We start from the raw sequence: 22,414 nt of genomic DNA on the forward strand, positions 1-22,414 counted from the left end.
TAACATGATGGGTGCAATAGTACAAATATTGAGGGATCAAATAAATCCAGGCTCCATGACAGGCACCCATAGATGGTGATGGTGATAGTGATGGTAATATTGGTGATGGTGATGATGGAGAATATAAGGAAGGTAAGCCTTAAAAGATAATTTCCTAACTAGTTGTTTTGTTTTGTTTTGTTTTTTTTGATAGAGTCTTGCTCTGTCGCTCAGGCTGGAGTGCAGTGGCGCAATCTCGGCCCCCCACAATCTGCCTCCTGGGTTCAACCAATTCTCCTGCCTCAGCCTCCTGAGTAGCTGGGATTACAGGGGCATGCCACCACACTCGGCTAATTTTTGTATTTTTTGTAGAGATGAGGTGTCACCATGTTGGCCAGGCTGGTCTTGAACTCCTGACCTCAAGTGATATGCCCACCTCAGCCTCCCAGAATGCTGGGATTACAGTTGTGAGCCACTGCGCCCGGTTGTAACTAGTGTTTTTAAAGAGGTAAACTAAGGCTTCATATTTGAAAGAGAAGATCTCATTACAAATATCTTTTGTCTCGAAACTTTATGTCATATGGTTTTACATTGATTATGGCACAACTGACTTCCAGAATCCTCTATAATGAACCAACAAAGCCACTGTCTTCGGAGTTCTTTGATGCTGTTTTTGAGGACACAGCACCCTTCATAAGAGTACTTCTGCTTGACTGATAAACAGGCCAGGAAGGCACAGTTGGGAGGCGACCCTGTGTGCAACTGAGGAAGTGGATTGGGGCTCCCGCTCAAGAAAGAGGTTTGGCAGATTCTAAGGAGAAAAGAGCCAGGGGCACTACGAGTGTTTTCTGGATATGATTTACTTTCAATAAGGCGTGTGTCTACATAGTTAAAATGGGAAATATACACACAATATTTGCAATAAACAGATTCAACAGCTATTATATGAGAACCTGTTGTGTGCTAGGTCAATGCTGGGTATGGAATTAGGAAATCACACAGACCTGGTCACTGCCTCGGAGAATCCATGGAGACAGACATACTTCAAGAGCAAAAGTAGTTGGTGGGGGGCTATTATGGGGGTCTGGCAGAAGTGTGCATGGGACGTATGGGGGAGGGAGGGAGGGCCCAGACTACCTTGGGGAGTGATCATGGGGAAAGATCTTCATAGGACATGACATTTGTGACTTTGGACAAGCTACTAAACCTCACTGAGCCTCAGTTTCCCCACTTGTAACTCTAAGTCATATTTTCTACCCAGTGAAGATTAAATGAATGTCTTAGCTGCTCGCAGAGTGGCTGCTGGGCACATAGTAGGTGCTCAACAAGCCCCCATACTGTCCTCTTCCGCAACACACAGATCCCTGCTCTCCTCACCACACATTAGTCACTGGCTGAGAAGAGAAACTTTTTTTTCAGTTCTTTGAAATTAAATAGACAGCTCCCATCTTTTCTATAGACAGTTCATGCTTCCCATGTTAGCTAATCTGAAGTGATGCGGCCCACAGTGTGGCTGCTCCCGCAGGAATGCTCTTCATCAGCCTTCAGCGACGTCGGGGGTACATGTTTCTGTTCTTTTACCCACTGTTGAACTTGTTTTTGAAAATTTACAAAGTGATTGCTGTGGCAGGCACAATGTGAACCCTGAGCTAGTCACACGGGAATCGGGCACGTTGTTCACTCAGCTTCACTGAAGTAACAAGAACACGTGGCTCTTCGGAGGGCCGCAGCAAGTGTGAAGTGTGCCGTCTGAATGCCGAATTGCAGTTCTGTGTTGGAGGCTTTGGAAGCCACATGGACGCTCCTGGAGACCCAGCACCATCTCTTCTCATTCCAGTGCCCAGCGGCCTGATAATTTGCCACCTGGTTATCTTTCAGAAGGAATTTACCCCAAAGGCGTAGTTATTCATTCAAAATTATTCATACGGTCTCTCAGATGAAAATATTTAAGGTTTCCTGGTGAGAAGAAAACAGACATCACTCTAGGTCCCCAGAAGAAGCCGTTTCTGAAGTGTTTGAATGAGTCACTTGTTGGAGGAGAAAAAAAGTCAAATTACTTACACGTGATCCTGTGTTAAAAAGAAAGACTGAATAATTCTAGGAAAGGAAATTCTTCTCGGCACCAGGGATGCTATTTGCTGTGGTTCAGGAGCTGAGAAAAGATGTAGCTAATTATAACATATATGTAGGTTATATTTGGGTGTAGAACAAATACATAGTCCTTGTTGTCTGAAAGGCCTGAATTTGAGTCAGTTTAACCACTTATTTGCTATGTGACTCCAGGCAAGTTACTAACCTCTCTGCACCTCAGTTTTCTCATCTACAGTAAGCGATGAGCCAAAGTCTCTTTCTACCCCATAGGGTCAGTAGGGGGATTAAAAGGGAATTAAATGAGCTCCTCTATGTGGGGGGCCTGGCCCACAGAGAGTATTCCATAAATATTGGCTATGTTGGGGTGACTGCTTTTTCGCCTTAGGAAAACCTGATTCAACGCCAGTCACAGCTTCATGTTAACTAGTGTGGCTTCCAAAGTTGAAAAGTGATGTAATATTACCTATGTCATAGAGTATTTATAAGAATTCTCAGAGAGAGAGATGATATCCATATTAAATATTAATTAATATGTATTATATGCCTGATTATCCATGCAAAGCTTTTCAAACGTTGCCTTGACCCTCATTACAGCCTTGGAGTAGGTGTGGTAATTATTATAGATGAGGAGAGCATGTGAGCTTCCCAAACATGCACCTCTTCTCACCCACAGCAGAGCACAACTGCGGCCCGGGCCTCTCCTGGGGACTTTCTATTCTTCTCTTTTACTCTGGCCTCTTCTGTAAACTTACCGTTTACATCTGTAAACTTACCGTTGATAAATTGCTTAGAACAGGCCCTGGCCCAGAGCAGCATGCAGCAGGTGCACCTGTTACTACGTGCATACTCATAACTGAAGCTGCAGCAATGACCAGAACTGCTCTCATCTGATGGTCACTGACAGAGCAGTGGGCCGTAAGGAATCCTCCACCCCTTCCTTTCTCACTGTACAAGGGTCAGGGACAGACTTTGAGGTCCCACCAGTTGGTGGCAGGTTTGGACCCGGATCTCATGCCCCAGCTCCCAAAACCAGGTTCTGTGCACCTCTCCCCACACACGGAAACAGCTACCTTGCCCATTTAGTAAATTAAACTTCAAAATCACTCTGGCTACAAGTGGGCCAGAAGTAAGGGCTCCTCAAAGGAACTTTAAAACAGGTAGAGCTGGGGCTGGCTTCGCTTTGACACAGCCCTTGAGAAAGGCTGAGGGGGTGAGGATGGGCAGAGTCTGTCTTGTGAGCTGAGCCTTTCTGAAGTGGGAGCTCAAACAGCATGTGACCAGGAAATGGCTGGCCCACCAAGAACTAAAAATAAACGGCTGTAATGTTGCCAACCGTCAGGGCAGGCGGGGAGGGTGCGGAGAGCTCGGGAGCAGAGCAGTGCCCAGCGGGCACCTCCTCACAATGAAAAAAGAACCGCATGCTGGCAGACAAGGTGTTTCACGTGTCACTAATGTGGAAGTAATAAACCACGATTGCACTGTCAGGCTGCCCTTTCTGAAGGGCTTCATATTCTTTATTTAATTTAATTTCATTTTCCAAGGCAGGTAAAGCCATCCTCATTTTCATTTTACAGGAGAGAGAACAAGCTAGGAGTGGTAGAGCCAGGATCAGAATTCCAAATCAGCTGTATTAAGCTGTGTTCTCAGTGTCTAGGTTTCTCCCCTGTGAGAGATAAAGGGAGAAATTAAAAAGCAAATGGAGGACCCAAACCTAGCTTGGGATCCTCAGATGCAGTCACAACTCCCTGGCAAGTGCGTTGGGTACACTACGCATATTTAGTGCTTGTCTGGGCATTTGAGAATGAAGCTCTGCCTGGAGTCCCTCCCCGGAGAGCTGGGCTCCCAAGGGCCTGGCTGGTGAAGCCAGGAACCGGACATGCTGGGAGGGAGGCAGCCTGCATGGTAGTCCAGCTCTGCCTACGGCCGGCTGTGCGCCAGCCCTCTCTGTGCCTCCATGTCCTCACCAGCCAAAACAGGAAACCAACAGTACCTTTGTGATAGACTGGTGTAGCCCAGTTGCTTAGAGGAACACGTGGACACATACACAGAAGGCACTTGAAATGCAGCTTGAAGGGCAGTTTGCAGTCTCTGGTCCAGGCGGTACAGAAGTGGCCTCTTTGACTGCTGTCTCTGAGTGTTCTGTGGCTTCTGCCCTGGCTGTGGAGGTTAGCACTGCTTACTGGAGAAGGAGAAGCCCTGGGGAGGCCTCTACCTGGTCCCTCAAAGCTTCTCAACCCCACCCTAAACTAAGCCAGCACCCCCAACACAGTGGCTCTGACAAGACACAGCAGCAGGGGAGAAGCCCAGTTTGCCCAGTGGGCCCCGGAAAGCGAAGCAGTCTGGTCATCAGCACCCCCAGAACTCCCTCCCAGGCGGTAGGCCCCTTGCTAGTGCGAAGGGTCCGGATGGCCACAGGGAATTGTAGGTTCTCTGAACACAGCAACTGGGGCCTCTGCTCTCCACATCCGTGTGGCAGCTTGCTCATAGCAGCTGCTCAGTGAAGGCTTGCAGAATTACAAGGCATTTCACAGAAATGACAATTTCTTTGGATATGCTCAAGTTCACACTCGTGAATCCTGTATGTGTGGGTATGAATTTGGCCTGGAGGATGAGCCCTGTTTAAAGAAAATCAAATAACACTTGCTGAGCTGGAAAAATCCATGACTTCTGTGCTAATAATTTTTTCCATGGATCACCCCATTTAATCTTATGGCAACAGAGCGAGGCAGGCAACGTCCCTATGGAGGAAACAAGCTCAGAGATGCTGCGTGATTTTTTCAAGCTCACACACTCATCAGGGGGCAAAGTCAGACTGAAATTCTTACACTCTTGCACGTTGCTAGTTTTAACTTTTGGGAAGATGCTTTGGGGTGCAGAGCCGGAGGTTCCATCAGACCAGCCCCCCAATCAGTGTTATGACTCTGAGCAGCCTGGTGTGGGGCACAGCCCCCAGGCGAGTGGCCCTGGGGTTTCTGCATCATCTGACAGAAGTGCCGCAGCGGCTCCAGGAATAGCTTGCGACGCGCAGTCTGTCGGGGGTGCCGTGCCAGCTCCTCACCTCGCCTTCTGCCAAGGCTCTGCTAGGAGATGCTCTGACTCCCAGAGGTGGCGCCTGAGCCTGGCCAAGGGACAGAGCCAGCATCAGGGCTGACTCCAGGGGGAGAACAAGTTCCTTTCATCTTCATTCCTCAGCACCCGTGTGCCCTGTGTAGCATGGTGTGAGCCCAGAAGGGTTGGTTCCCTGTTGACAACTGGAGCTTAGCCCAGAGAGTTCTGTTATGTGAACCTGCTGGGCAGAGGCAGAGTGGCCTGGCCCACTGTTTGTACCTGTGTGACTAGGACAGTCACTTAACCTCTCTGAGCCTCAGATTTCTCATCTGTATGTTAGGCCTGAGGCTTCCTATGGAAACGTTAGCTCATAGGACCCCACACAAACTCAGTGTCCCATAAACGGACGCTTCCATCCCTGTGTGGCTCTGCCCTTCCCTCCCGTCCGCTTTCCTTTGAAAGCTGTGTGCACATCCAGCGCCCTCCTTGCTACACCACTGGCTTCCTTTCTCCAATGCAGAAAACCAAGCAGTCTAAGCAGGGCCTGCCCGCAAAGATAGTCAGTGTGAGAGGTAAGGGCCAGCTGCCTCCTCCCCAGAGTTGTGGAGAAGTGCTGGATCATTCAGGCCCCATAATCATAATTATTTCTTTCCTCAGTTATTGTGCAGATGCCACCAGACTGGAAAAATCACTTAAAGGTTTTATTCAGTGGAAGCTTTCTTACCAAAAAAGGAGGATCATCTGAAGGCCAAAGGGACCAATTCCAAGGACCCTGTGTTGAGTGAGGGAGAAGGAGCTGGGCTGATCTGAGCAGGTGGGAGCTCTACATCAGACCCCTCCTTCCTCCCAGTCCACACAAGAACCAAGAATCTCTGAAGTCATCGGGATCCCTGGGCTCAAAGCATCTCTATAAAGTGACACTGCTTCTGTGAATTACATTCTCTCTTCCCTTCCTTGGAAAATGACCTCTAAGCAGGCGAAGGTGCAGGGAGACAAAAGAACTTGCCCACAGCTGAGATTTTTAAATGACTGTGGGCGAACACAGACATCCCTCTTGAGCACGTGATTCAGAAGAGACACACCCACCTCCACTGAGCGTCTACTGTGTGCCAGGCACGGTGCTGAGAGCCTTGGTCACATCAGGTGTGGTAGGGGACCAAGGGAGGGGTAAGGACAGTCCCGGAGAGGTTGGAGACGTTAGCCAGGGTCACACATAGCAGAGAGAAGGACTGAGAGCTGCCTTACTCTGTCTGTCTCAGTTGCTGGGGTCACACAATAGGAGAGCTGGTTTATAATAACGGATGCTGTTAGAAATAGCTGCCAGGTCCGGGCGCGGTGGCTCACGCCTGTAATCCCAGCATTTGGGAGACCGAGGCAGATTGATCACTCGAAGTCAGGAGTTCGAGACCAGCCTGGCCCACATGGTGAAACCTCATCTCTACTAAATACAAAAATTAGCCAGGCATGGTGGCATGCACCTGTAATCCCAGCTAGCTACTCAGGAGGCTGAGGCAGGAGAATCACTTGAACCTGGGAGGCAGAGGTTGCAGTAAGCCTTGATCACACCACTGTACTCCAGCCTGGGCGACAGAGCAAGACTCTGTCTAAAAAAAAAAAAAAAAAAAAGAGAAAAAAAGAAAAAGAAGGAAATAGCTGCCAGGAGCCCCCAGAACATCCTGGCCCCTGAGGGTCATGTTTACAACTTACAGCCAGTGCACTTTTGCACATTTTCAAGAATGATATTTTTCTCCCTAGCAATTGCTTGTCATGATATGATAAATCGACCAATTCTCCTATTGTTTCTTATAACACATATCTGATTTTTAAAGGCCCTTTAAAAGAGCAAGAGAGAAAAGAAAATTACAGGTGACTTCCCCCATTCTCCTCGCTTGGTACAGCCGAATTGTTCTGAAAGGAGACTGGCAGTTTGTCAGCACTAACAACGGAACGCACCGTTGAATTATACAAGGCTCAGGGGCTGCTCTAAGAGGGCCAGGCCGACCTAGGCTTCCGTCTGGCTTGAAAAACTTCTAGCTATTGCCTTTTTGCAAGCTTTTTCACATCTCCAAGCTTCATTCATGTATTTATTCATGTATTCAGTCTATAATGTATTAGCTTGATGCCCAGTTACCAACACCAGACATGGTGCGAGGCACAGGAGATGCAGCTGTGAACAAAACAGACACAAGCCCCTGCCCTTGGCAGACCATGAGCAGCAATAAATGACTTTAGGGTATGTCCATTGGAGATAAATGCCACAAAGCAAAATAAAACCTAGGAGGAGGAGGGTGGGGCAGTGGGGCAGGGAGCCACGCTTAAGCTGCTGGCCCCACTGAGAAAGTGGTAGTTGAGCAAAGACCCAAAGGAGGCAAGGAGGAGCCTCACAGATGACTAGGGGAAGAGGGGGCAGCCAATGCAAAGGTCCTAGGGCAAGGAGGGTGCCTGGCTCATGAAGAACAATTGGGAGACAGGAGTTGAGGTGAGAGGAGGGCACCATAGGAGAGGAAACAGAGGTGGTGTGCAGCTGGCCACACAGGGCCCAGAGATCCTCAGTTTTCTCCTCTAAAAAACAGGAACAGAAGCCCCCAGGCAGCTTCCATACAGATTTGATGAATAACATCAGCCAAGTACCTACGGGTGTGCTAGGTTCCCCACCAGTGTGAGCAAGTGTGCATTCCTTCCCAGCGCTCCCGTATCAGCAATCCGTTTACAAGGTGTTGATGACGCGTGGCTGAACACGACTGGGTGAGGAGGACCCTGAGCTTGGATTCAGATCTACCCTGGTTGGGGTCAAGAAACACTCTCTCAGAGGCAGGTCCCCCAGCTTCGTGACACTGTCATGGCTTTGTTCATTGTCCCCAAGGCTCTTTGGGTGCGTTTACTTTTAGGGAGTTCGATGAAGAGTTTCTTTCTCTGGTGTAGTCAATTCACTTGGAGTTAAATTTCCTGCTGGAGTTGGCAACTGGGCATCTAGCTAATCTCAGTGGTCTTTGAAAGCAGAGAGTTCCAGAGCTAAGTCATCAATTTATTGAAGCCAGAAGCCATCTCACTGGTTATATACATATACGTGTGTATGTGTGCATGTGTGTCTGTGTGTATTATATATTATATACAGGTGCTGGGATATGCCTAAGGCAGTTTCTAATATAAAAATTAGAGCTCAATAAATATATATAGATTGCTGCCTTCCCGACTGAGCCAGTAGTTACCACAATAATGCTATATAACAAATACCCCCAAAACTGAACGCCTAAAACAACAACTGATGCTTTCTCTTGTGTCTGCAGGTCAGCTATTTTAGACGGCTTGGCTGGGTGTGGCTCCAGGCCTCAAGTTGGTTTAGCTCTCTCCACGTGTCTCTCAGCTTCCAGCGACAGTGGGCTAGAAGAGTCATGTTCTTTTTGAGACAACATGAGGATGGTGATGCTTTTTAAAGTCTGCACTCAAACTTTCTTGCCATCACTCTGTCCACCTTCCATTGACCAAAGCACGTCACACGGACAAGCCCACCATTTATTTACAGGATGGGGACAGTGGGGACAGGTATTCCTCGCCTGGTGGGAGGACCTGCAGGGATGTGTGGCAAGAAGCATGGATGGAGGAGGTCTTCCTGGGAATACGAGGGCCCCTCCTGCTACTGACCTAGGCCTGCGCCATCGAGGGTAGCAGCCATAGTGGTTTTAGATAGCACATAGGCAATCACTTTTTTCTTAGATCTCAAAATATCAGAATAAAAAGACATACTTAATGCTTGGGATAACAGCTCCATTATTTTATCAAGAAACCAGCTTCTTCTATCTGCTGCCCAACCTTTAGAGCACCCAGCTTCATTTACCTCTTTGCCCAAGATGGCTGTAAGAGTTCCAGCCATCACATTACATTCGTATTTCAGACCTAAAAAAGTGATACCTATCTTCCACTTAAGAAGCCTTTCTGGAAGTTCCATCTATCCATGTCATCCTGTATGTCAGTGACCAGGAGTTAATCACATAGCCACACTGATTGCTCGGGAGGCTGGGAGGTAGAGTGCTCTGCCCAGGCACATTGCCAGTCTGAATAGTATCAGGTTTCAGTTACTAAGAAGAAAAGAGAGAGTGGATATTGGGTAGACAAATGGCCATCTCCACCAGTTACTCTGTGTTTACAGGAAGTGACAGATTTTCTACAAACAATAGTCATAGAAAGTGTCTTTGATAAATACATCAATTTAAGGGGGCGAGGGAACATGAGTATGTAATTAAGAAGTATATTAGGTAAATAATAATACAGGTGGTGTGCGAAGATTGGGTGACTCTGCTCCATATGTTTGGGGAGATAGAAGGTTGGATGCATTCTCTAGGGCCTGCAGTGGGGTCACTTGTCCTGGTTCAGAGCAGCAGGCACATGTGCCAGTGTCCTGGTGGCACTGAGTCTCGCCACGGCATGTGGTCCCCCCTTGTGACCATGCACCTCCCACCCACATGCATTCAGAGGCAACCTTCTCCTTGTCCTTGTCACTGAAATACCCATTGACCTACAACTGGCATATTGTGTCTCCCATGTTTGGGGGCCTGCAGCGGTGGATTACTGGGTAGGGGAAGGAGCTGAGACCCCAGAAGGCAGGCTGGGTGGGAGAGGCATGTTATCCTTTATGAAGCTGTGAGCAAATGTTTAAACCCTTCCATTTCTTTTTTTTTTGAGACGGAGTCTCGCTCTGTCGCCCAGGCTGGAGTGCAGTGGCCGGATCTCAGCTTACTGCAAGCTCCGCCTCCCGGGTTCATGCCATTCTCCTGCCTCAGCCTCCCGAGTAGCTGGGACTACAGGTGCCTGCCACCTCGCCCGGCTAGTTTTTTGTATTTTTTAGTAGAGACAGGGTTTCACCATGTTAGCCAGGATGTTCTCGATCTCCTGACCTCGCAATCCACCCATCTCGGCCTCTCAGAGTGCTGGGATTACAGGCTTGAGCCACCGCGCCCGGCCTCTTCCATTTCTTTAAACACCCTCTTCCTCCTTCTACAAGAACATTGAGTCTAGCTAACGTGAACAGTTTCATCTTTGGTTTTTCCCTTGTTCCCAGGTCACAGCAGCTAATGAGAAGTGAAATCATTTGAATTCAGGTTTTATCTTCTCCTTTTCTCTCTGGGGTTGAGCAATGCACGGGGCATCCCCTAGTTGACGAGGCTGTGTGGGCAAAAAGAGCAGCCCCCGCATTGGCAAGGACCTTTCCCCCAGGGATGCCACAGCTCGTGACTGCAGAATCACAAAATGCCAAGAAGACAAACATGAAACATCCCTACCGTCTCGTGGAAACCCGTGTTCCTCCCACACAATCTCTTCGCTGAGGCACTAGGTGAATTTGAAAGGGAATGCCACGTACCTAGGGAACACTTCCCTCTAAAGAGCCTGGGACACGTTGGCATGAGCACACACACCTAGAAATACAGCTCCCAAGATGCATACCCCACACCCCTCTCTGATGACATTCTCACTCTCTGGTTTGGTTTTCTCAGCAGCTGAGTGGGAGGCACATGGGGAGGCCACTGAGGCCTGGGTGGAGATCCAGTGCGAAACCTACACTTTCTTGCCCTCCGACAAGAAAAACCCGTCCTCCTGCCTGACCCAGCCTCGGGAGCACACCTGTAGGCGCCCCCAACTGGGACCAACAGCTTGAATGGTGAGAACAGACCTAGCAGCTGTGGATCCCAGCCCGCCAGCCCCCTCTCCTCTCTGTGCCTCAGCGTCCACCCTGGAGAAATGGACACAGGTAGTACTGCTGCCTAATGGGGCCGTTGCAAGTACTCATCCAGTTAATGTCGGTGAGGGGTGAGGCCCTGTGTAGAGTTGAGGCGTGTGGAGCAGAAGGGGAGGCCACTGCCTGAAGAACGGCTTGCAGTCTTGGAAGGCACTGGTGTGGAGCTTTTGATAGATCTGGCTTTTTTTTTTTTTCTTTCTTTCTTATTTTGCCTTTTATGGTTGTGGGGGTGACAGCAGGACTGATTCCCTAAAAGGGAGAGATTTTCTCACTTAGTCTAAGCACCTCCTTCTTTCCAGGGGAACTGGGAGTGAGCTTGGTGCGGAGTGGGTGGCAGTGCTTGGCAGGTCGTGACCTCTAAGTTCACAGAGGGAAGCCCCTACCAAGGAGGAAGCTGAGAGTGAAGCCGGGGCCTGGGTCAGCGGGAGGCTATGGCCTCCTCGGTAGAGTGCAGTGTCAGGCCCCAGCGGGCCACCACCCAAAAGTGATCAAAACAGAACAGGGTGCCAACAGAAACAGCTACTGCAGCTACAGAATGGGCTAGGAGTGCAGGGCGCTGAAGGCTGTGATGAGGCTGGTGGGAGGGAGTGACTCCTGAGGAAGACAGGGCTCACATCTGGTGCCTCCCATGCCAAGTCAAGGGTGGGAATGGAGACCCATCACCAAGGATGTGTGTTGGGGTCCTGTGGGACTGGGGGAGACCTGCCTGTGCTCTGGACCAGCCTCCTTTGCCATCTCTAGTCGTGTGGCCTTGATTCGGTCATCGGCCTGTTTCTGAGCCCAATGCAGAAGGAACATTTGTAGATGGAGCATCTCCTGCTCCCCTTCCCCCTATAGACTGTGTGCCGACCTTATTAGTGTGGCCATTTTAAGCGAGGAAAGTGAAGGCCACAGAGGTTATGTTGTCTGTGCACAGTTACCCAATCACAGAGACAAAGCTCAGGCCCTGGAGTGCCTGATGCTGATTCGATGAGGCAAGGTCTGCAGAAGCGCCAGGACGTCAGTTGACATGCTGGTAGAATCCATGGAATGTGACTGCGGGAACAAAGAGCTATGCCAACTTGGAAACCCATGGGCAAGGGCCATTTTGTGCCGGGACAGATGACCTCACACCTAACCCCTGAGAACATCCCTGGGTTCTGAGAGTACGTTAAAAATTGGTCACATCAAGGACCCAGCATCGGCAGGGAAAGGGCACATTATCATCAATATGGTCTGCTTTGGGTGAAGGGAATTCACTGTTCACACCTGCAGCCCCTCACCTTTCCGGAACACTCGCCATCCCGGTTGCAGGAGAGTGACTGAGTGATAGGCTCCTAGAGACGCTGGGGAGGTTGCTCTGCAGCTTTCCCTGTGTCATTACTTCTCTTCTGGCTTCTTGTTTTCTTTTGGGGCTTCTTTTGTATTTACACCTTTGACTATTGTATCTCCCATTTTTGTAATGATTCCTCTTATAGCCTTCTGTCCATACGAATCAGGTGTTTCTTTTATAATACAACAGTAGAAAATCTTTTTTTTTCCCCTGTGCAGGACCATTGACTCAGAAAAAAAATCAATCAAGGGCACAACAGAATGACTAAATGGAGGGTAATTTCTTTCCCCTCTTAGAAAAATATAGCCACTTCCGTGCACATTCACTTTAGATTAAAGCAGGAAAACTCTACCTGACAAACCTCATGCTAGGTACATTTCAGGTTGTGGGAAGAGATGGTAAGGAGGCAGCCTGAAAGTGGTGGAAGGTGAAAGACCCCGGGCTGGGGAAGCTCAGCCGGTTTTGCAGAAAGGGTCAGTTATTGGTCTGTGGATTTTGGAAAGGCTCCATCTGCCACCGTTTTCCTTTAAATGCTCACTTTACCAGGGATGCCATATCTCTGCTTGCTCACTAAAGGGATCCGCCACATGTGTACAGAGAGATAAACCTCATTATCATGAAAAGTTGGGAACAACTCACATGCCCATGAGCACAGGAAGAGTCAGATAAACTAAGGTACTGTCATCCTTTGCCATGATTAAAAAGAAGGAGATAGGTCTATAATTCTGGCTATGGAAAGGCCTCCAAGACCTGTTGTTAAGGGAAAAATATAAAGTGCTGTTTATGGAAAGAAAAAGAAGACCATAAAACAAAATGACAGCCTGGCATGGTGGCTCACGCCTGTATTTCCAACACTTTGGGAGGCTGAGGGGGGTGGATCACTTGAGGTCAGGAGTTCGAGACCATCCTGGCCAACATGGTGAAACCCCATCTCTCCTAAAAATACAAAAATTAGCTGGACGTGGTGGCGGGTGCCTATAATCCCAGCTACTTGGGAGGCTGAGGTAGGAGAATTGCTTGAACCTAAGAGGCGGAGGTTGCAGTGAGCCAGCATTGGCCATTGCACCCCAGCCTGGGCAAGAGTGAAACTCCATCTAAAAAAAAAAAGCGACACAGAGCTGAGCCATGAGTGTGAGTGTGTAGGAAAAAGTCTAGAATACACATCAAAGTGAGAGAATTGGTCACCTGAGGGAGTAGTGAGACTGCTTTCATGTATTTTGTTACTTTAAATAACAATTTGTAAAGCAGTAGACGCAGTGCATGTTAACCAAGCATCATTCACGGCTTTTCACCTGCCACAGTGCTTGACCTCTGAAAGGCCCACTGTGAATTGGAAAGCCCAGATGCCCATCATGGTAGAACCACCCTTTTGGCCAGAGCCACAGATTCTTAAATGAAATTCTCTGAGGGACTGTTTCAATCAAGCCAAAGGTTGGTTGGTTGGTTGGTTGGTTTTTGCTCAGGTACATCTGTGACAGTAACCAGTTAATCAATTAGCTACAGCTGTGTAACAAACCACCCCAAAACTTACTGGCTTCAGACAACAGCCATTTATCTAGCTCATGATGCTTCAAGCCAGTGCGTGAGTCTGGGCTCAGCTGGGCAGTTCTCTCATCTCAGCTGGGCCCCTCACACGTGTGTGGTCAGCTGCAGGTCGCACGGCAGCTCTGTGTCTGGGAATCATCTGGCTGCTGGCTGAGGTGACAGATGCAAGAAAGGTGGCTGGGATGTGTCTCTGATCACCCAGTCGATTAGCCTGGGCTTATTCACCTGGTGGCAGCAGGGTTTCAAGAGCCCAAACAAAAGACGCAAGATCTTTCAAGCCCAGGCTCAGGCCTGGCACAGCATCACCTTCGCTGCATTGTGTTGGTCCGAGCAAGTCACAAGCACAGACTCCAGCCTTGCTGGGAGGAGCTGCAGGGCACTTTGCAGAGGGGCATGGACGGGGCAAGGGGAAGGAGGAGGGAGAATTGAAGCCATTTTTGCAGTCAGCCTACCGAATGACTGAGAGCAATGTGTTTCAGAGAAGGCAACAATGGCGGAAGATAATGAAAACCATTCCTGGGAGCTATTTCTGATCATTGCTTTTCTCCATTCCAGGGATGTCTCAGTGGTAGTTGTGGTTGTCTTGATGCTCTAATCCAGACCCCTAGAAACACCACTGCTCTGGCAGAGCTTTGCCAGATCAGTGATCCTCACCTCTGGTCCCTCCACACACACAACTCATTCATTTTCACATCCTCAACTGCCAACCTTGCCCCTGCCACATCCATTTAATGCATGAAGGCACTAACTCCAATTACAGTGGTTTCTCAAGACCAGATATGACTGTGGGCTGATTCAGAGCCAGCTGATTTTGTTTTCATGCTTTCTGTACTGTGCATACGTACAGTTGCATTTTGTGGGTGGGAAAGTCTTTATTTTTTTCCCCTCATGACAAAATACCAGTTCATTGTAGAAATCTTGGAAAACCCAAAGGACAAAAAAATTAGCCTTAACTCAATTACCCAGAGACAAACAGTACCCCATTTTGTGGCATATCCTTTCAGTAGTGTGTGTGTGTGTGCCAGTGTGTGTTTGCCCGGGAGTGGAAATGACTGAAACCTGTGGTTTGCCAACAGAATGGACATCTGTTCCCTGTGAGTCCCGGAGGGCCTGGCCTCCACCTGCTGTTTGGGGCTTTCTCAGTTTCCTCCACCATGGTTCTCTCTCCCTCGTTTTTGCACTACCCTCTGTTTTTTAATAAGCTGCTTCTGAAGTTAGAGAATGAGAGTGCAGCCTTTGAAGCGTGGCGGGAGAAGATGTGGAGACCATCTTCTTGACTGCGCAGATGAAGAGGCAAGTGGCCTGCCCAAGGCCCCCAGCGTGCTGGGGGCAAAACTGGATCTCAGTTCCTAACCCGGTGTCCCAGACTACCTTTTATGGCCTCCTTGTCACTCAGATGCCTTCTCCACAGCAAACCCAGAAGAAACGGTGCCCTGATTTCACCAGGAGGCGAACGGGACACGGAAGTAGCTTTCTCAGTAGGGAGCCTGTACCCTCACCCCTACAGTCTAGTCCACACACGCGGGCAGAGGGGTCCCTGCAGCCCAAGTGAGACCATGGCCCTCCTCAGCTACCACCCCCTGTGGCTCCCACCTCCCTCGGGGTCAAAGTCAAAGTCCCCAAGAAGCCTGCAAGACCCCCGTGACCTGGTCCCATCTCTCCCTGTCCTTGGCTCCAACTCACTGGCCTCCCCTCTGTTCCCACCTACTGTCCCTGGAATCTTCAAACTTTCTGTCCTCTTTGCTAGGAACATGTGTCCCAAATGTCTGAATGGCTTGCTCTGTCACCTCCTTCTGGTCGTTACTAAAATATCACCTTCTCAGCTAGGCCTCCTCTAAAACAGTAAACCCCCTCACATAACACACATACACACGCACCCCATACCCGCTCCCTCCAGACTACCAGTGGTCAGACCCGCTTTAGATTTTCTGTGTTTCTTGTCTGACCCCCACCATGACGAAGATCAGTGCTCATCTTGCCGACTGCTGAATGCCAAACCCATCCCCTCGGCACACAGCAAGTGCTCAGTGAAGAAAGGATGAGTAAAGGATGGAATGTGGAATGCAGGAGGGCTAGAAGTAAAGGAGTACAAGAGGGCACTGCGCACTGTTCCTTTTATGATGAATGGTATCTGAATTTGTAAATTCTAAGTCCTTACAGCAGAAAGCTCTGGGAAACATTTGCTTTATTTCTTTCAATCAGAAAATGGTGTTTTTTTGGAGATCTTGGCTGGATCCTGCACTTCCCAAGTTCTAATGAAAATGTTCTTTATTTCAGAGTGATAGGGAGGTTCCAGGATGAAGTTTTCTGATCCAAAGTCAAGACAGTCACTAATAAATAAATAGAAGAGTTGAGAATTTGAATGAATACATGGAGAGTCTGTGGCACGCCAGGCCCTGTGCCAGCCCTAGAGAGGAGTCCTCATTCCAGTGTCGAGAGGCTCAGACTTTGCCCAGATCACAGGCATCTCGACACATTGCCAAACCCAGGCTTCGGCATGCTTAGTAAGAGAGTGATCAGGGTTGTGGACACAGAGAAGAGGGAGCACTCCCTGTGGAAGAGGGCAGAGGGCAAGGTGAGGCTGCACAGAGGACATGCTATCTACCAGGGGTTTTGAAGGTTGAATAGAATTTTGTGAGGTAGGCAGAGGGGGCATCATTCCAAGCAAAGATAATTACATTTGCAAAAGAACGGAGTCACGTGGCAGTGAGAGGTGTGGAGGGAGCTGCACACCACTTGGGGCTGTTGGAGCGTAGATGGAAAAACGCTATGTGTATGAGTCAGCTAGGGCCAGCATAACAAAATAATCTACAGACTGGGGGACTTCAACAGCAGGGATTTATTTTCTCACAGTTCTAGAGCTGAAAATCCACGATCAACGTGTTGTCAGGGCTGGTTCCTTTGGAGGCCTCTTTCCTTGGCTTATAAATGGCCGTCTTCTCCCTGTGTCCTCACGTGGTCCTCCCCCTCTAGTGTGTACGTTTGGGTTATAATGGATTAGGGCCCACACATATTAACTTCATTACCTTGTCAAAGACCCTGTATCCATTCGAAGGTACTGGGGGTTAGGGCTTCAGCCTGTGAATCTTGGGAAACAGCTCAGCCCGTAACACTGTAATGGGAATCTCTCTCTCTCTCTCTCTCCCCCTCCTTCCCTCCTCCCTCCTCCCTCTCCCACCTCTGTTGTGTGTTCTGTCTCTCTGTGGAATGATCAAGGACGGAACAATGTCAACAGACTGTGACGTGTAACCCTGAATTGAGAATGACTTAATTCGGATGGTCCTCTGAGTGCCAGGCGCCTCTTTGTGGTGTGGAGGGGAGGCCACCCGAGTCTGGGTAGGCATGCTTTTATGGAAAAATATTAAACCAGCCCTGCCCGTGTTAGTCAGACCCAGTGAGGGGAGTTGCAAGTTGTTTTACAGTTGTTTGGGATTACTTTCAACACTTGTCCTAGAATGCTTCTGAGTCTCTTGCTAATGACTTTTCCTTTACTTAATATCATACTGTGGCTCCTCCCCACGTGAAATCCCACGTGGACTTGGGAAGAGAGAGCATCTGTCCCCATTCGGCTCATTTCAACACCAGGTCCCGAGTCCCAGGTTGTGGCCAAATCCTGTTCCAGTGGGAGAACCCCCTTCCCTAGGATGTGGCTGAGTCACTTGTTTGTGCAGGCTCAGGAGTCTGGGAGCCACCCCAGGGACCACAGGTGTGGAAGGAGAAGCCCGCTCCAATCACGGTTTCTGGGCGTCACCTTGGAGACAGCCACTATGGAGCTCAAATAGGTGTTACCGTGGAAGCTCGTGTCGCGAGGGAGTCTGAGATTTTCTTTCCCAAGTCTGTAGACAGCCACTTGATGGAAGTGATCGTTCCTGTGCCCATTTGGGTTGGGCTGGACTGGAGACCCTGGGCTCACAAGTCTCCATTACCTCTTAGCTGCCCTGGAGGGAATCTCTTGTTCTGTGACTTAAGAAACCACAAGCTCTTGTCCTGATGAGTTCTCTTATTCTTGAGAATCTGTGAAGGGCCTGGCACTTTCTAGGTGCTGGAGACACAAAGACACCACAAGGCACCCTGCCCCTAAGGAGCACATAGTCCAGTGGGGGTCTGTAGTAGACTGTGATTATGCCATCCTGTGATAACACTGGAGTTAGACCTCTAGACACACAGGAGAAGGCTGGGGTTTTTTCTAGGGGAGAGACGAGACGTGCAGATGTTCCACCGGGTGAAGGGGTATTCCAGATGGAGCAGGTGTGTGTGCAAGGCCTGGGGTGTGCAGGAGTGCAAGGATGGGTGAGTGGGTGCTGCCTGGAGGCCTGGGATGGTGGCCTTGGGTCACTTCCCCTGAGTCCCAGACCAAATCTCCAGATGTTCCGAATAGCCCATCAAAGAGCAGGCAGTGAAGAGGGGACTGAGGAGCTCCTTACGTCCACTTAGGAGGGACAGACACAGCGCGAGAGAAGGGAACATAGACAGGGACACACAAAGGCAGACACAGAATGACCCACTTGTGACCTCAGGTGACTCCATCAGCAATCGAGAACAGGGCTGAGTCACTTGTTTGCGCAGGCTCAGGAGTCTGGGAGCCACCCCAGGGACCAGCTTCCTAGACCCCGTCGCCTGAGGAAAATTCAGGAAGGAGGAGGAAGGGGTGGGGTTATCTCCTCCCCAGGCCCACGGACTGAGTGGATCTTGTGGAATGCACTGGGCTGGAGGGAGAGTGGGGGCTGGGGGTGGGGAGAAAGGCTGGAAGGCGGGGGAACCAGCCCCAGTAGACGAGAGGGAGACTTCCTACGGGAGTGGCAGAAGACAGGAAGGATGGCATGCATGCCTTTGGAGGGAGTGAACGCAGAGGGAGACGGAGAGTGGAATGTGAGCCTGCAGTTCTACCCCCATAAAGACAGGGAGTGCAGCTAGAGGGCCAGGTTGGGAGGGAACATAACTGGTTCCAGACAGGTGGGAAACGTTGGGGTGGGATCCGGAGCCAAATGACACAGAAACCAGCCCAGGGATCACACCAGGGTGTCTCTAAGTGTTCCATGTGGATGAGGCCCCCAGGGCCAGAGAGAAAAGGATGGGCAGGGTGGAGAAGGGAAGATCATGGGGGTAAAGGGGGACCGCCTGGGGGCAGATGAGGCAGGGTGGATCTGTGAGCCCAGGACAAGAGAGTGCTGTGAGCAGCGCAGAGGGGACTGCCATCTGCCCAGGAGCCACGAACGGCTTGGAGGCAGCCAGAGCTGTAGGAAGGACGCTGTGCAGAGCTGCCACATTAGAAAACTCAGGGGCCATGGCCGCATGTTTGGGGCTTGTTTTCTGCCTGCAGGAGAGTCCGGAGGATGTGCTCATTCCCGCTGGCCTCAGCTCTGTCCTCACCATCCCTGGCGTTCTCAGTCTCCTCTTCCCCAGCCCGCCTGGCCGGTGCTGTTTGTTTCTCAATCTTCCATCTCTCCCATTTCCACCTTCCTTGTTTCTCTCTGGGCCCCCATCTCCCAAGCTGCTGTCTCATTCTATTCAGACTCTGTTCTTTGCCTTCACTTCAGTAAAGTCAAAATAACTTTTGTTAACATGGTGCACAAAAATATAAAGTTCCACGGCCAGTCTTGTGAGGGGTCAGTTTGTTGTGCAGGCTTCCCCTTCCATGCCCCGCCCCTGTGCCATCTGTCCCCACTTGCAGGGATGGCAGGTGTGACACCAGTATAGAGGCTGGGACTCTTTCAGGGCACAGCTTTGGGAAAGGTCTGTGTAGCCTGAGCAGGACGGCTGCATCCCAGAGGATGGATGGACACTGCATCAGGAACCCCAGCATCCTGAAGCGGGCTTTCTTTTTTATTACTGTTATTCATATAAATGTATGGGGCACAAGTGCAGGTTTGTTACATGGATATATTGCGTGGTGGTGAAGTCTGGGCTTTTAGTGTACCGTCCCCTGAGCAATGTACATTGTACCCACAAGTCATCTCTCAGTCCCCCACCCCCCATTCTTCCCCCCCTCCAGTATCTGTCATTCCACCTTCTATGTCGATATGTGCATGTTATTTCACTCCCACCTACAGGTGAGGACATTCGGCGTTTGACTTTCTGTGCCTGAGTCATTTCACTTAAGATAATGGCCTTCAGGTCCATCCACATTGTCGCAAATGACAGGATTTCATTCCTTTTGAGGTCCTAGTAGCATTCCATGTATAAATGCACCACATTTTCTTTATCCAGCCATCTGTTTATGGACACTCAGGTCAATTCCTGCAATATGAAAGGTGGAGGAAGGAAGACGAGCATTTTTGGGGCGCCTACTGTGTGACAGATGCTTTCACTTGCCTCCTCATTTAACCCTTTCAGCAGCCCACTCAGGAAATACCCTGGCCCCTGATGGCGTCTTTCATTGATGGGGAAACCAAGGATCATAGTGGTGAAGTCGTTTGCAAGGTCACACAGCTACAAAGTAGCAGCTGGGGTCTGTACCCGGATGTGATGCCATTGCCTGTGTGCTTTCTGCTGCCTGCCAGGGACTCTGCCAATCAGCAAGTGTATGACAGAAGCATATATATTAGTCAAAACACGGTCTCTGTCATCTGTTTCCTAACCCAGTTAGAGGTGATCTTAAGGACGTGGACAGCGTAGTTTAGGATCAAATGGTCTGCAAAACCTGAGTCAGGTCAGGAATTTGCCTAATTTGACATATTGTTTCCCGCCCCTTTGACATTTCCCTTCATTTGGTTCTTTTTTTTTTTTTTTTTTTTTTTTTTTTTTTTTTTTTTTTGAGACGGAGTCTCGCTCTGTCGCCCAGGCTGGAGTGTGGAGTGCAGTGGCCAGATCTCAGCTCACTGCAAGCTCCGCCCCCCGGGTTTACGCCATTCTCCTGCCTCAGCCTCCTGAGTAGCTGGGACTACAGGCGCCCGCCACCTCGCCCGGCTAGTTTTTTGTATTTTTTAGTAGAGACGGGGTTTCACTGTATTAGCCAGGATGGTCTCGATCTCCTGACCTTGTGATCCGCCCGTCTCGGCCTCCCAAAGTGCTGGGATTACAGGCTTGAGCCACCACGCCCGGCCCATTTGGTTCTAAATATACAGTATGGGAGATTTTTCCTATTAAACTTTTCCTGGGGTGTAAAAGCTCATGGGGTTGCTGATCTCGTGGAGCTCTGCAGTTTGCCTCAAGCATTTTTTGGACTTCACAGAGCATTCTGTTATTTTGTTACAGACTTAATTCCTTGATCTCATGCATCCTATCCTGGAAGTTTCTAGTGGCAAAAGCCTCTCCCCACTCTGCAGCTGTCACTTATTTATAAGCCAGAGGCACTTTCTGTATATTCAACTTTCATCAGAGAGCTCTGAGAGAAAGGTCTGGCATTTCTGGATGATTCTGGCCAACCCAGAGCTGCACAGAGCCCTAACATTTCAGGAGAGAGAAAATCAACAGGTGAATGGCCACTGTGGGCATGACACGTGGCAACATGATCACTAACCCCATAGAACCAGCCTCTTGCCACTCTCTGAAACCCAGATCGTCATCCTGCAGCGTGATACAAAAGGAAGATCATTTTGCTAGATGCCAAGAACTGTAGTTATGACACTTTTTGTCATGCTGTTTCCTCTTATTTATACAGTGGAGAGTAGGATGTTTTCAAATAAACCTTCTAAATATGAAATCCTGAGAATGCATTACTTCGAAAATGCTGCACCGTTAGCAGCCTTTTAGTTGGTTACATTATAAAGCATGTAGTAACAGCTTAAAAAAAAAAATCTGAGTCGAAATGTGTTTCCAGAGCCCATATGCTAAATTCTGGCATCTTTATACCTTTTTCAAGCTGTTGTCAATTAGTAAAGAAATTAATTTCTGCCTTTATCTTTCTTGTAAAGCTGAGCTTGTGCTTGGATGCTGCAGAGAGCCACAAAGGGAGGCATCCTTCCTCACTCCAAGGTAACTCAGTGCAGTGGTAGTGGAGGCAGGAAACATGTTGTGCTGAGTGGCCGTGGATTGAAACTGGGACCATCAGCAAACAGAAGAGAAGGAAATGGCTTTTGTTGAGGGAAACAAACTGTTCTCCAGGCCAGCAAGCTGTGATCTTGGACTTTTTGCCATCTGTACATTTTTTAGAAAGTGAGAGAAGCAGAGCCCCCATGGTCATATGCTCTTCCTTGCCCTGGAGAGGGAAGGGCGGTGTGTGGGGGTGGCACGCAGTTCTTGTCTAACACATCACCTCTCCAGCCCCTTCTACCTGTGACTTTGAGCCTCCCTTTATTCCAGTATTCTCTGATTGGAAGGTTTTTTTTTTTTTTTTTTAAGCATTAGTGGAATGTGTCAGCTGATGGCCAAACATAGTTTTGTAGTGGCAGCAAAAATTGATAGACATATGGCCTTTCATCTAAGGAAGTGGTTCCTTTGCTTTAATTTGTCATTGGTCTTATTTCCCTATACTTTGGTATATAGTGTCAGTGCTGGTGGAATTTCTGCTATTGGATGTCACACAAGCACAGAAAATAAACTAGGCTTTCATTAGGAAACTGTGCTTGAAACAACGATAGCTAAATTTTTTTAAAGCATAATCAAGTTGCAGCCTGAAGTAGGAAGGAAATATGGGGATGCTGGCATCCTCTCTCCAATAAAGCATCGAGGTTAAAGAATGGAATCTGAGGCTGGGCGCGGTGGCTCAAGCCTGTAATCCCAGCACTTTGGGAGGCCGAGACGGGCGGATCACGAGGTCAGGAGATCGA

General features: G+C 49.2%; 1 protein-coding gene and 1 pseudogene across 4 annotated transcripts in view; one reads left to right on the forward strand and one right to left on the reverse strand.

The window, feature by feature from the left end:
* The window catches only part of MGLL (monoglyceride lipase), a 132,075-nt gene that overhangs the window by 56,595 nt on the left and 53,066 nt on the right, over positions 1–22,414 (forward strand). The window lies entirely within an intron of this gene.
* Positions 10,861–22,414, reverse strand: part of LOC105517956 — an 18,965-nt pseudogene continuing 7,411 nt past the window's right edge. Inside the window, exon 3 of the transcript XR_001002753.1 lies at positions 10,861–10,870. The product of XR_001002753.1 is annotated as a peptidyl-prolyl cis-trans isomerase A pseudogene (transcript). The remainder of the gene's footprint in view (positions 10,871–22,414) is intronic.

This window comes from Colobus angolensis, unplaced genomic scaffold, assembly GCF_000951035.1.
Source record: "Colobus angolensis palliatus isolate OR3802 unplaced genomic scaffold, Cang.pa_1.0 Scaffold31, whole genome shotgun sequence".
NCBI classification, from domain to species: Eukaryota; Metazoa; Chordata; class Mammalia; order Primates; family Cercopithecidae; genus Colobus; species Colobus angolensis.